This window comes from Taurulus bubalis (assembly GCF_910589615.1).
Source record: "Taurulus bubalis genome assembly, chromosome: 16".
In the NCBI taxonomy this organism is placed as follows: domain Eukaryota; kingdom Metazoa; phylum Chordata; class Actinopteri; order Perciformes; family Cottidae; genus Taurulus; species Taurulus bubalis.
The window spans coordinates 21,547,289-21,562,823 of record NC_136604.1 but is presented as its reverse complement, the minus strand read 5'-3'; the positions used below and the strand labels follow the sequence as shown (position 1 = coordinate 21,562,823).

The following is a 15,535-nucleotide window of genomic DNA, read 5'->3' as shown; positions in this document are numbered from 1 at the left end:
TTTTTATTCTTTACTGTTTTTACTACAGTTTTTACTGTTTATTTATATTACTTGTTTTTTTATTTTACTATTATTTTGTTATTTTATAATTTTTTATTATTTACAGTTTTTACAGTTTATTTATATTACTTTTTTTTAATTTAATTTTATTATTTTATTATTTTGCAGACCAAAACAGAAAATATTGTCATCTGAATATGACGTGAACGTCACAGAAAGTATAATTAAAAAAAGCAAATAAACAAAAGAAATAAAATGTAGCGTCTGAAATACTGTAATGTCAAACATACAGCATTTCCATTAAAATGGACACATTATGAATGGAGTGAAACACGTGTGAGGTCTTTACGGAGCGCTTTAGATTTTACACGTTTTAGTCCAGAGACGACGCCTTCGGGCCGCGACCACAACCCTGCTGGTCGCCTACTGGCTGCACTGGTTTCCAGTCTGTCAGGCTTCAGGTAACGTGCAGTGCAGCTGGACGCACACTAGGGGGCAGAAACGCTGCCTCTGACGCGCATCATTTCAGCTGTTGACACACTGAGAAGCTCTCTCTCTCTTACACACACACACACACACACACACACACACACACACACACACACACACACACACACACACACGCACACACACACACACACACACACACACACACCCGTCATCCATCCAGTCAAAATGGAGGTCACAATCAGCACGCTGTGGTCTCTGGAATCGAAGCAGCCGTGAAACATCATCATCACTCCCAGAATGCACCTCTGCTGTTTTTGTCCATTATTATCTGACATTTCTGTTCACATCAAACTATTTCCTGTCTGGGCTGCACAGAGTTGTATTATTATATATTATCATCCACAATAATTAAAGCTAAAGGTTGATGAAGTTCAATAAAACATTCTGTGGAGCTAATCTGCATTAATACACATTCAAAATATTGACTCTCACAGTTTGAGTGAATAGTATACAAGCTCTACTTTTGCCAACAAAAAAAAGGTGTTAATATGTAAGGTTTTAGTAAAAATGTATATGTTTTGGGTAGTGAGCATGTATTGGATAAATGAGACGTTATACTATATATATATATATATATATATATATATATATATATATATATATATATATATATATATATATATATATATATAGTATATATACAGTACATATACAGTGCATATATGTATATAAAGTTTTGTGAGAGTTCGTTTCGATAAAAACTTTCCTGTTTTTATTATTGTGGTTTTATTCACTGTGGAGAAAAGTTTTCTTTAATAATTCAGAACAACCGAGGGCCAAAAATCAATACATGAGTGATTTTGAAGTTGAAGTTTCTCCTTAAATATTGCTGCCTCTCATGTTTTACACTTTAAAATATATTACAGTAATCCTTACCTTTCTGTAAATTACTTTATTTTGCATTTCTTTCATGGATTGTGCTCAAAATAATACGGTTTATTATTGTTAAATCTCACAAGGAACATGAACGATGAAACACAAATTACAGACGTGCTTCTTTGGCCGCATATGATTCTAAATATAAGTTTCTCATCCCAGCGCATCAAACTATGACGTAAACTAAAGAAAACACAAACAGCAAAACACCAAAGTACGGAAAACACTGAGCAACCAAACTCCTGTTTTAAAGTCCTGTGTGTGTGTGTGTGTGTGTGTGTGTGTGTGTGTGTGTGTGTGTGTGTGTGTGTGTGACCCGTCAACCTCACCATCTGGGGTCTTTAACTACGTCATCACACGCCGGGTCTTTACATGTCATCGCACTCATTTTCGAGGACGGGTGAACATCATGTAGCTCCAGTTGCACTATTGCACTGGACTATGTGTCCAGGATGTATAGCTTAAAGCAGCTGAAACATGTTTAAGAAAAGAAACACACACATAGAGGCTGATCTAATGACTTGAACTGAGCTCAGTGGGATAAAACTCCTCCAGCAGCTCGATGCTTCAGGTCATAACTCGTGTTATGCGTTTGGTAACGCAGCAAGCCTTCTGCTGTTTGTGCTTTAAAGCTGTGTTTGCAAAGCATTAACAAATTAGCATCAACTAAAATGTTCACTTCTGAGAATAAATTCACAACGAATATGTAAAGCAGATGCACACCGCCTGCAGGAGGAGGCTTGTCAACGTTCTTTTTTTAAATAGCATTTTGCCTATTTAAACAGATTTGTATGGTTATTATAATTCTCATGTTTCACCGGGAGCTGGCGTTGAATACGAGATGCTGAAGGAAAGGCTCTGTGACTTTTAAAACGCTCACGAGGCTGAGAGAAAGAGAGCAGCGACGCCGATAAGAGAACAGCCGAGAACAAAATGAACAAAATGAACAAAATGAACAAAATGAACTCGGCCGACGAGATCAGAAGAGGACTGATAAGAAGCGGGAAAAAAGAAAGTCGCTGTCAGGCGGGAAGAGAGCGAGGAGTGACCTCATCGCTCGAGCGGAGACGCCGCAGAGCAGAGTCAGCGATGTCAGAGTGAATCCGCTCGCTCAGACGTGAGTCACACGGGAGGAATATTTGATGTAAAACACCCCGTCGCCTCAGGGGAACCCGGAGGATCCAGAGCCCTCAAGAAGTCACGGCAGACACGTCAGGTGTGTGTGTGTGTGTGTGCGTGTGTGTGTGTGTGTGCAGATACTCGTGTGTGCACACGTGACAAAGAAGAGCGTGCATGTGCAAACACACATGGAAGGAGAGAAGTGTGATTGGGACACTTTTCCGGTTTGACCTTGACCAAGGACAACGATGAAGTCTCAATATAACTTTTTTAACCCCAGGCGTGTTTTCTCAAAAGTTCCGAATGGTTTGCATCCCCAGACTGAACCCAGAATATCTCCTCAACCACACGGGATATTTGAATAATTTCAAAAGGTAAAATATACAGAAAAACGTGTGAGACTAGTCAAGATGTATATATAGCAGTGTGTGTGTTACTGGATTATTGGTTGGTGATAGAACACAGGAAAAGAAGAAATTAAAAAATAAATAATAATAATTCCAGGATGAATATCCTCTTTGAAATGATGCATATCATAGTTTATTTTCTACCATATAATAGCACAAGGACCATGATAAAGTCTCAATATAAGTTACCTTTCAGATAATTTATGCATATTAAAAAGTCATAAGAAGGGTATGTGTGACAAACCCAGAGAGTTGTTTTTTAAAGCTACAACTCAATGCAATATATATATATATATATATATATATATATATATATATATATATATATATATATATATATATATACCTGCAGCAGAACATACAGAATGTTATGTTATAAGTTAGCCCCCTATATATATATATATATATGTATATATATATATATATATATATATATATATATATATATATATATATATATATATATACATATATATATATACATATATATATATATATCCATTATAAAGGGAGGATGGAGGCCGTGACTCTCTCCCGTCTGCAGAGTCCGACCACGAAGAAGTCAGACACTTGGAGAGAAGTCAGCGCTTTGGGAAGTCGCATCCCAACAAGAGAAGGGAGATTGGCGCTCGGCAGAGTAAACATCGTAGCATCGGTCTCAGCGCTGGAAATGTCACGGCTCGACATGAGAGGCAGGGAAAGCACACGGACCCGTCCTCCGCTCAGGAGCCGAAAAACCTGCAGGACTCAGATAACGTCCCACGTCGCTCACTTCACGCTGTTTGACGCTCGCTGCACTAAAACATGCAGACGGGCATGAAGGACGCTTCATGGAGTCGTTGCACTCGTGCATTTAGCTCCTGAACTGCTTCTTCTTTAGTTTGCTACTTTAGGACCATATTTAAAGTCTTTTGTTTTGACTATAAGAGAAAATATCCTGATGTCCTGTTTCATTGTATTAGTTGTTTAGGTGGTAGTCTCTGTAATGTTACAGCTTCGTGTTCAGCTTCATTCAGATTGTGTTTACATTCATAACTTGAGTTAAGTTCTAGATCGTTGCTGAATATTCTAATATACATTTTACATTTTTGGGTCATTAAAATCCACCGTTGTGTTTTTTTCTACCAATAAACAATCAACGGCAATCAATGTGCCTTTTGTGATGCATTTAATTTAGTGTTATCAATACAAATGACAAAATCTGAGAATGTCGTGTGCATGCTGTCCTTTCTTTCAACACTTTCTCACTTTCTCAAGTCATCTCATAACGGCGCTTGGTCAGTGCTCCTCGACAACATAAACCCAAACATGAACCCAAACATAAACCCAAACATAAACCCTGAACCCAAACATAAACCCAAACCTGAACCCAAACATAAACCCAAACATAAACCCAAGCATAAACCCAAACATGAACCCAAACCTGAACCCAAACATAAACCCAAACATGAACCCAAACCTGAACCCAAACATGAACCCAAACATGAACCCAAACATGAACCCAAACATAAACCCAAACATGAACCCAAACCTGAACCCAAACATAAACCCAAACCTGAACCCAAACATAAACCCAAACCTGAACCCAAACCTGAACCCAAACATAAACCCAAACCTGAACCCAAACATAAACCCAAACATAAACCCAAACCTGAACCCAAGCCTGAACCCAAACATAAACCCAAACCTGAACCCAAACATAAACCCAAACATAAACCCAAACCTGAACCCAAGCCTGAACCCAAACATAAACCCAAACCTGAACCCAAACATGAACCCAAACCTGAACCCAAACATGAACCCAAACATAAACCCAAACATGAACCCAAACCTGAACCCAAACCTGAACCCAGACATGAACCCAAACATAAACCCAAACATGAACCCAAACATGAACCCAAACCTGAACCCAAACATAAACCCAAACCTGAACCCAAACATAAACCCAAACCTGAACCCAAACCTGAACCCAAACATAAACCCAAACCTGAACCCAAACATAAACCCAAACATAAACCCAAACATAAACCCAAGCCTGAACCCAAACATAAACCCAAACCTGAACCCAAACATAAACCCAAACATAAACCCAAACCTGAACCCAAGCCTGAACCCAAACATAAACCCAAACCTGAACCCAAACATGAACCCAAACCTGAACCCAAACATGAACCCAAACATAAACCCAAACATGAACCCAAACCTGAACCCAAACCTGAACCCAGACATGAACCCAAACATAAACCCAAACATGAACCCAAACCTGAACCCAAACCTGAACCCAAACATAAACCCAAACATAAACCCAAACATAAACCCAAACCTGAACCCAAACATAAACCCAAACCTGAACCCAAACCTGAACCCAAACATAAACCCAAACATGAACCCAAACCTGAACCCAAACATAAACCCAAACATGAACCCAAACCTGAACCCAAACATGAACCCAAACCTGAACCCAAACATAAACCCAAACCTGAACCCAAACCTGAACCCAAACCTGAACCCAAACATGAACCCAAACCTGAACCCAAACATGAACCCAAACCTGAACCCAAACATAAACCCAAACATAAACCCAAACATAAACCCAAACCTGAACCCAAACATAAACCCAAACATAAACCCAAACATAAACCCAAACCTGAACCCAAACATAAACCCAAACATAAACCCAAACATAAACCCAAACATAAACCCAAACATAAACCCAAACATGAACCCAAACCTGCTGAAAAGACTCTGAGTAAAGAGGGAAACTGGCACACAGTCCCTGACCAGTCCAAAATGGACGCTACGGATGTACAAGGATATTTTGATTGTAATTACATCAGCATGAAAAGAAAAAGTGCTCCTTTCAATATTCAAGACAGAAGACCTGCTGCTGAACATTCCTGTTCAAGGACTGCGGTGCTTAACTCTAGAAAACAGAGTATGCTGATTCATCTTCATGTTTGTGTTTTAAAAATGGACCATCGATGTATTATTAATCATCCGAGCTTTGAGTCTGTCTCTGACTCGGCCTCAATCTTTTCTACGTGTGGGAAACCATGTTAGCGTTGTTAGCATGTTAGCATTGCAACAAGTTGCATTTTGGATCAAAACCATATCCGCAACATAATTCACGAAATAAACTCCCGTCCAGTTTCAGTCCCGTTGAAATATATTATTCATGTTAATGTTCTTTACTCTATGTTTGTGTGTGTGTGTGTGTGTGTGTGTGTGTGTGTGTGTGTGTGTGTGTGTGAGGACCCAGGAGCCGGGCGATGTCATGAATTACAGATGAATGGAGCGTCGGTGCTTAGGAACAAACAGTCGGAGGTAATGATGCGGTGAGGAAGGAGTGAGGGAAGGAGGGGAGGGGAGAGGGTGGATGTGTGAAGGAGATGAGAGAAAGGGGAGAAGGGGAATTGGGGTGAAAGGAAGATGAGGACCAAGGAGTCAAGGAGAAAGGAGGGAGAGAAGGCCATGAGGAGATAGGGTAAAGAAAGGTGGACGACAAGGTAGTAGGAGAAGTAGGAGAAGAAGAAGAAAGGTATGGAAGAAGGATGGGAAAAAGTAGCAATGAGGATAGGAAGCAAGGAGAGATTAGAAGGATGAAGGAAGTGTGTACAAGTCGAATAAATGAAAGAAGGGATGACAGAATCAAGGAAGGAAGTAGGGAAGGAAGATCAACAGAACAGAAAAAACAGAAAAATCTGTTTCTAATTATTATTGTGATACACATATGTTGATTTGGCAAAACATGGATATGTTCTGTAATAAAATAAATACTTCTTTGCTCTTCCATCTGGTGCACCAATCTGTATTTTTCTCAGTTTGTATCCAGACATTTTTAAAGATAAACACGCGTTGTTTTCCACGTTTACAGATCAGAGTCCGGCATGAGCAGCCGGCCGGGGAGCTGTCCGCCGCCGCGGTGCTGAAACGCTCCCCACCTGATTGCTTCAGCTTTAAAAGCTGTGTTGATTCTGAGCTTTCAAAATGTCCTCTTGTGATGTTCCCTTGACCCAGTTCCTGCACGACGCTGATCCCGCCCCCCAGTTTGCTCAAACCGTTCAGCGACCTGACGCGGACCTCTTGTGGAAACAGAGGGATCTCTGTGTTGATACGGCAACACGCCGCCTCCCAGGAAGCTGGAGAGGTGCAGGGGTCGGTCAACAAAGATGCCGACGTGAACCCGGGAGGCCGCTGTCAGCGCCCCGTCTCCTGCCAGCTGTCAATGTTGGGCTTTTAGAACGTGGAAACAGAACACATCGGTTCTGTTTCCACACCTGTCCATAAAATATCTATTATTCACACACTTATAGGGTCTTCTCCTGGCGGCGAGCTTCCCTTCAGGAGGGAGAGGTCAGAGGTCAGAGAAGATGTTCCTGGTTTCATTTGATGCATTGTGTTCCTGCTGCTGCCCGTCATATCATAAATCTTATATATCAACGTCTGAATATCAGTTTTCTCTCTTAACCGACGTTCGAGGTTCACGTTCACAGACCTGAAGCTTCGTCAGCTTCGCTTTCCTCCAGCAAAGTTTCGGAAAGTAAAACTGAACGTATCCGAGGGTTAACTTCAAGCCACGACTCGCTCCTTCATTACAAGGCAACGTGAAAGTCTGTTTAATTTTTTATTTGGATTCATTATTAATTCTGTTTTCACTTTATTGGAGGCTTAGAAGCCGCGTCAATGAAGTCCAACTTAATGAATGAGTGTGCGTTGCTCATGAAAGCAGGTTGTCAGTGTAGGAGTGCTCATAAGTTCCGTTAATCAGGAGCTTTGTTCACGCAAATTAATATCCGGAAATAGGTCGTTTACTTAATAAAGGGCCCATTGTGTGAGAGATGTTTCGTCTCTTTGTTGGTGGTTATTGTGTTGGTGACTTAATGAATAAAGACGCACACACCAGGGGGACGGAATGGGGAATCAGATAAGAATTGAGCAATAATGAGGGATTAGTATCGGGCACATTAACTATAACGTGGTGAATGAGTCATTATAAGATATTATTTTGTTTTTGCTCAGTTGAAAAACTACGTCACATGCTTCTGTGCAACCAATCAGGATGAAGAAGCTGGGTTGTTTGGTCGCTGACAATTAAATGGGATCAAAGTCCAATCTTTGAGAGTTAAACTCGTCATAAATGACACCTAGAGAGTGCTTATTTAATCATGAACATTTAATGTTATGAAGAGATTCTTAATAATTTAAATGTGTGCTGTAAACTATGTTTAATAAACTGTTCATATATGAATAAAGCCATAACATGATGTGTTAACGACACGCTCTGATTGATTTAGTTTAATTTAGTTCGCCTTTTAGACTAAATATCTGAAACATATGTTGTTGTAAGCTGAATCATTCAACGGGTTTTAGTATTCAACACCATAAATACATATGTGGAGAAACCTTTTAAAACAACATTTAGACCAATAACATGAACACAAATATAATTACTCACACATGTTTCATGGTTATAGTGACATTCTTGTTTGAAGTGAATTTGGACCGATGACCTCAGTGTTTCTATTTTCGTTCTGGTCTGTTTTCCTCCAGCAAAAGCCCTGACACCATTATGAATATCTGAATGCATCTCTTATGACTTTGCTATAAACAGGCACCCTGAGGGGATTCAAGTCTTGGCTCCCAAAATGAAGAAGTGGCGAAGAAGTAAAGGAATCGGATGAAACGGAGATGAAAGGCTCTGCAGCGGCGGCGGCGGGTCAATACCAAGCAACTGCTGAGCGCCGTGAAACTACACGTCCCACGGTGCCGGGCGGGGCGCCGCAGATGGCGCTCTCAGGTTAGCTCGCTAGCTAACGGGGAGAGAGAAGGCAATATGTCCCTCTGTCAGCGGCGAGAGGCCGGCTGCCAACTGGCAGGAAGAGAGATGGATAAGTGAAGATGGGAAGAATGGAAGACGAAGATGAAGAGCAACGAGGAGGAGTCGTGGAGGAGAGGATGATGAAAGGATGGAATAAAGAGGGAAAGAGAGATAAGAAGGAATAGGGAGCAGGAGAAGGTCAGATACATCCACAGGATGAAAGAACTCCGGATTAATTTGTAAAAGGGAATGAGGACAGAAGGAAAGGGGGGAGAATGGGGAAGGCCATGAAAAGGATTATGGAAAGTAATAATAGAGTTGGAGATGGAAATAAAGAACCAGAGGACTCGTAGAGAAAGAAGAGTGAAGGAGGAGGTAAAGCGCTGTTCAAGAAAATAGGAGAAAAAACAACAACATTTGATCCTAAATTGCCCCAAAAAACTAAATGATGTTAGTAAAATAGCGTCAGTATTCTCCAGACGAGACGGGAGAAGACTCTCATTTCTCAAAGCGGTACTTAAGACGATGAAAGCTTTGGGAAACAAACCCTCGTCCTGCAGTGGAGAAGACTGCTGGACTGATAAAGATAATTAGCTTATGCGGCGGGTAAGAAAACACACACACACACACACACACACACACACACACACACACACACACACACACACACACACACACACACACACACAACCTGCAAGAGACTGTTAATGTGCTGAGGAGAGGTAGATCAAATAGACGGAGGGATGAGCAGAGATGCAGCCGGGGAATAACAGAGGAAAAGGAAAGGGAGCTTACAGGGAAAGACCTTGGCCCAAAAACAGAGGAAAGTCCTTGCACCACATACACACACACACACACACACACACACACACACACACACACACACACACACACACACACACATATACTGTACGTCACACACATGCAAGGCAGCCAGTGTGAAGTGTGACACATCCTACATGGCTGTGCATGTGCAGTAGTCACACTCACTCATTCATTCATTCATTCATTCACCTTCCCTCGGTTTGAATGTTGTATATTTTGAGTTTGAGGTCAAATTTTTGAGGCTTTTTGGCCGGCGGGCGAGTCGACCCTAACGGTGCCATGATACTGAAATGTGCTGCTGCTGCTGGTGGGGAGGCTAGAATCTCCAAAATGTCTGCTCGTCAGAAAGAAAAGAAGAAGAAGAAGAAGAAGAAGAAGAAGAAGAAGAAGAAGAAGAAGAAGAAGAAGAAGAAGCTTTTTGTTTGCAACGCCACGGACGCCTCTGAGGAGACACTTAATGAAAGTGTGTTCCCTTATCTGCATTGAGAGAATGAATTGTGTTGAGGCAACGGAGATGCAAAACACACACACACACACACACACACACACACACACACACACACACACACACACACACACACACACACACACACATATCTGCGAGGCAGCGTGACGCATCCACAAAGGGCACGAGGCCGCTCAGGGAAAAAGTCTCTTTTGTTTGCTAGTTTTTTTTTTTCCAACATACTTAAACCCGTAAGTCCTTCAACACATCATGTATGTGTTGTTGCCTTCCCAATTTGTTACTAATTGCTGGGTATCCTTAAATAATTGGAACGCCGGAACCAATACCAGCACCAATGCCAGTACCAATACCAGCACCAATACCAGCGCCAATACCAGTACCAATACCAATACCAGCACCAATACCTGTACCAATACCAGCATCAATACCAGCACCAATACCAGTACCAATACCAATACCAGTACCAGTACCAATACCAGTACCAATACCAATACCAGAACCAATACCAGTACCAATACCAGTACCAATACCAATATCAGTACCAATACCAGAACCAATACCAGTACCAATACCAATACCAAAACCAATACCAATACCAGTACCAATACCAATACCAATACCAGAACCAATACCAGTACCAATACCAATACCAGTACCAATACCAGTACCAGTACCAATACCAGAACCAATTCCAGTACCAATACCAGTACCAATACCAATACCAGTACCAGTACCAGCACCAATACCAGTACCAATACCAGCGCCCTTAAAGTGATACCTATACAATTAGAGTACTTCATTAAATACACTTCCCAGCGCCAACTCCCTGTCGACAAGCGGAGCCGGGAATCGAACCGCCGATCGTCTGATTGCCTTACCGCTGATCCACAGTCGCCAATCACATGTTGCATTCACATCAAAGAATCCTTGCAGTGATTGGCTGTGATCAAGACGCCTTGTTATTTTATTTATGATGGAGGCACAAAAAGGTTGTGTTTAGCATTTAGTTAGCATCTTTCCATGCTACTTGCTACTGTTTTTTTTCCTGGTCGACACCTTAAAGCTTTTACGTACTGATAGCTAGCCTTGAATATTATTGTCACAACACAGATTTGGCTAGGCAGCTAAAACTACTTGGTCATGGCTAGGAGAGGATTGTGGGTATATGGATATAAGAACGTAAAGACATTAAAAGGCTTCTCTTTGCATCCCATTATGCAGTATTACAAATATACCAAACCACGACACAACAACCACAGAGTCATTACCAACAGAGCCACAAGAGGGCGCTTGTTGTACTTGTTGCTCTAAATGTTTGCCAACGCAGACACTCATCAGACAGAGGAAAAGCTTCCACCATCGAACTCAATCTATTGACCATTTCTGCTCCACGTCCCTCTTCTTATCGTCTCCTTGATACTTTAAACAAACACAAGTTGTGTTATGTTGTGTTCCTCCTTTCATCCGTTGGTCGTCGCTTCTAAGGGATTTTCAGCTCGGCCTTCTGAGACATTAAATCCACTGATATGGAATCTCAGGGGGTTGTAGAAGTTTGGATTTTAATAATGTTCAGGTTGAGTCAGACTCATAATTAGATTGATATGTTTTCCTTGAAGAGTCAAGAAGTCAAGGAATAGAACCAATGCTGTTTAAAAATGCGTTTACAGGCATAGTTTAAACTCTTTAAAAGCTTGGATAGCGTTTCTTCGGGGTTAGAATCGATGCTGTAAAAACACCAGAACCCATGGACATGGCAGCAGAGATCTCTGCGCTGGACGGACGCGTCTCAAGGACTCGTGGAGTCTCTCTGCTGGGGACCGGACGCTCCGACCCGCCGCCGCCGGTGACTCACACCATCCATCAGCCGTTTAAACAAGTGAAGCTGCTGCGTGATTCATGCCCCTCACCTCAGACAGCTGCAGCTGATGATGATGAAGATGATGATACTTCACGGCCTCGACAACCAGAGTACAGCTCTGTAAACGTCTGCAGTGGACTGAATGCTTATACTTTAAATGATTCAGCTGCAATGCCAGAGTCCTCTCCTACCTTATCGGAGCTTATTAAAGTGCATCCAACATGTATATATGGTTTAATGCATATGGTTTATGGTTTAATATATGGTTTAATGCATATGATTTAATACATATAGTTTAATGCATATAGTTTAATGCATATGGTTTAATACATTAATGCATATGGTTTAATACATATGGTTTAATACATATAGTTTAATGCATATGGTTTAATACATTAATGCATATGGTTTAATGCATATGGTTTAATGCATATGGTTTAATACATATAGTTTAATGCATATAGTTTAATACATTCATGCATATGGTTTAATGCATATAGTTTAATGCATTTGGTTTAATACATTAATGCATATGGTTTAATGCATTTGGTTTAATACATTAATGCATATGGTTTAATGCATTTGGTTTAATGCATTAATGGATATGGTTTAATGCATTTGGTTTAATACATTAATGCATATGGTTTAATGCATTTGGTTTAATACATTAATGCATATGGTTTAATGCATTTGGTTTAATACATTAATGCATATGGTTTAATGCATTTGGTTTAATACGTTTCCATAAGTGCACTTGTGTTGTCGCTGCCTTCATCTTGCAGCTTGTTGACGTTCAGGTGTCGCAGGAGGTTTTTCTTGGCGATAGAAACCATAACTGGGTTCTGTATTTCCTCTTCTCGTGTGGATTTCGTCATAAAATTATTGTTGGACGATAGTTGCAAAATGGCCGCAGTATTGAGAAGACGCTCTGCTTTTTGATCAGGAGGGACACCAACTCCTGATGTTCATATTTAAAGTGTCAGTGGCTGGATCGTTTCCTTTTGGCCCTGCTCTAGTCAGTGTGGACTGTACCATCTTCACCAATGGAGGGGTCACATTTGAGAACCCTTTCCTGGATGCATTATTGTCTCTTTTAACACATCCAGAGATGTTTCTATGCAGCCAGCTAGAAAGTCACAGTGTTTGTTTAAGCTGCATAAACCATCCGTGGACTTCCATCCTAGTTCCATTGCCACTGAAGAATCTTGTTTTATAAAAGCTATAATCTTAAAAGACATATTTAATGCTACTGTAGCAAATGCACATTATTTTAAATTCCCTCGCAGCCCGTCATGAAGCAGCAGCTCAACACTATGGACCAATAATTCAATATGATGATGTATCGTCTTTCAATGGAATCACACATGGAGATAATATCATGTTGCACTTTTATATCGTCTAAACTAACCAGTTATGTTCAGACGATGATGACGTATGACCATAACTCTTTCAGGAGGTAACACACGTTACTGTCTCCATCTTGATGGCTGCATGTTGGAACCATGAGGAATCTGTTCTGCCATTGACTCCATTTCACAAGACATGACTGCAGGATTAAGGAGGCATTCACACATATTTTACAAACGTGCCATTACAGGTCTACTTTAATACCCTAAAAGCTGTGTGAAATTGTGATGTAATGTATATTACAGCGAAATCACTCTATCATTATATCATTATGTATTATCATTACCAGTATTCTATATTAATACTAGTATATTATATTATCATTACCAGTATTCTAAATTAATAATAGTATATTATATTATCATTATCAGTATTCTATATTAACATTACTAGTATATTATATTATCATTACCAGTATTCTATATTAATAATAGTATATTATATTATCATTATCAGTATTCTATATTAACATTACTAGTATATTATATTATCATTACCAGTATTCTATATTAATAATAGTATATTATATTATCATTATCAGTATTCTATATTAACATTACTAGTATATTATATTATCGTTACAGAATGCAGACGAGCAATAGGTGGAAATTAAAAAAGAGAAACCTTCTTGTCTCCTCATCCCTTTTCCTTCGATATAACACACACACTCACACACACACAATATGCATATATGTACAATAAGAAGAGAGAGAGAGAGAGAGAGAGAGAGAGAGAGAGAGAGAGAGAGAGAGAGAGAGAGAGAGAGAGAGAGCTGGACCCCATAATAACTGCTGCAGTCACAGGATGGGTTCCCCAAGACGGAGCCAAGACTTTTTTAGAGCACACACACACACACACACACACACACACACACCCTCAGGCTCCTGTCCTATACAACAGCTCTTGCTTTAAAAAAAACATAATATTTAAAGAGGAACATCTCCTGTCAACACACAGTCACATGCACGAGCATCACACACAGTCACATGCACGAGCATCATCTCTCCTCCAGCGAAGCACACGAGTCCTGACGTGCGCAACCCAAAAGAAGCGGAGCCACAAGAAGAGTGCGGGATGCGAGAGAGAGAGTGTGTGTGTGTGTGTGTGTGTGTGTGTGTGTGTGTGTGTGTGTGTGTGTGTGTGTGTGTGTGTGTGTGTGTGTGTGTGTGTGCAATGGACGGGTTCTGGTGCGGCGCAGTCAGAAAAGAAGGCGACGGAAGCTTTACTCACCCTGCGGAGCGGAGAGCTGGTCGGACGGTGCAGCCGAGAGATCCGTGCGCACTGGGAAGCCACCAAATCTGCAGTTTCCCCTTCTCTCTCTCTCTCTCTCTCTCTCTCTCTCTCTCTCTCTCTCTCTCCCTCCCTCTCTCTCGTTCTTGCTCTCGCCGCACAACCCTCTCTCGCACTGTCTCTCTCTTCCTCTCTCGCTCTCTTTTCGTGTTTCCCCGTATCTCCCCTCTCCTCCTCTCTGTTCTCTCTCTCTCTCTCTCTCTCTCTTTCTCTCTCTCTCTCTCCTCCTCCTCCTCTTCCTTCTTTACTTCACTCTGCTCTTTCAGCACTGCGGAGAATCGGTCGTATGGGCTTCACTGTAGTTTGGTTAAAGGGAGGTGGGACTGGTGTGTGTGTGTGTGTGTGTGTGTGTGTGTGTGTGTGTGTGTGTGTGTGTGTGTGTGTGCGTGCGTGTGTGTGTGTGTGTGTGTGTGAGAGGGAGGAGGGGGTTACAGTGATGTAGGCTGGAGGGAGAAGAACACGCGCGCGCGCCCCCCCACACACGCGCGCGCCCACCCACACAGCATGGTAGGAGCGTGCTGGCTGAATTGAGGACACGTCGCGAGGCTGACAGCGTGACTGATGCAAACACACACACCCATTATCATCGTGTAACTCATAAACAACAACAACAACACACACACACGGAGCTGCAGTGTGCGCGTGCCATTCATGTTTTACACAATAACGCAAGAAAAATGATTGACAGCCCAGAGAACACGTCTCCAGTAGAGCCAGAGGAAATGTAACCAACTCACTGGTTTGATTGGGAACTGCTCCGCTTCTCAGCGGACCAGTGAGCGTGTGTCACTGGTGGGAGATGTCACTCTGTGTGGGTCAAGCCATTAAAACCATTAAAACCAGAGGTCTACTGGTGCTAGATCTGTGGAGGCCGATAGTTTGGAGCAGGGAAATGACTCTTGATAATAGTAGATAATTATATATAATAATAGATAACATCCTGAAGTTTGATTAGACGA

General features: G+C 41.4%; 1 protein-coding gene across 1 annotated transcript in view; it reads right to left on the bottom strand.

Annotated features, from left to right (window-relative positions):
* Positions 1–14,570, bottom strand: part of LOC306748403 (voltage-dependent calcium channel gamma-7 subunit-like) — a gene marked incomplete at its 3' end in the record, with an annotated part of 31,491 nt that extends 16,921 nt beyond the window's left edge. Inside the window, exon 1 of the mRNA XM_079231569.1 lies at positions 14,517–14,570. The remainder of the gene's footprint in view (positions 1–14,516) is intronic.
* Positions 14,571–15,535: the final 965 nt, after the last annotated feature.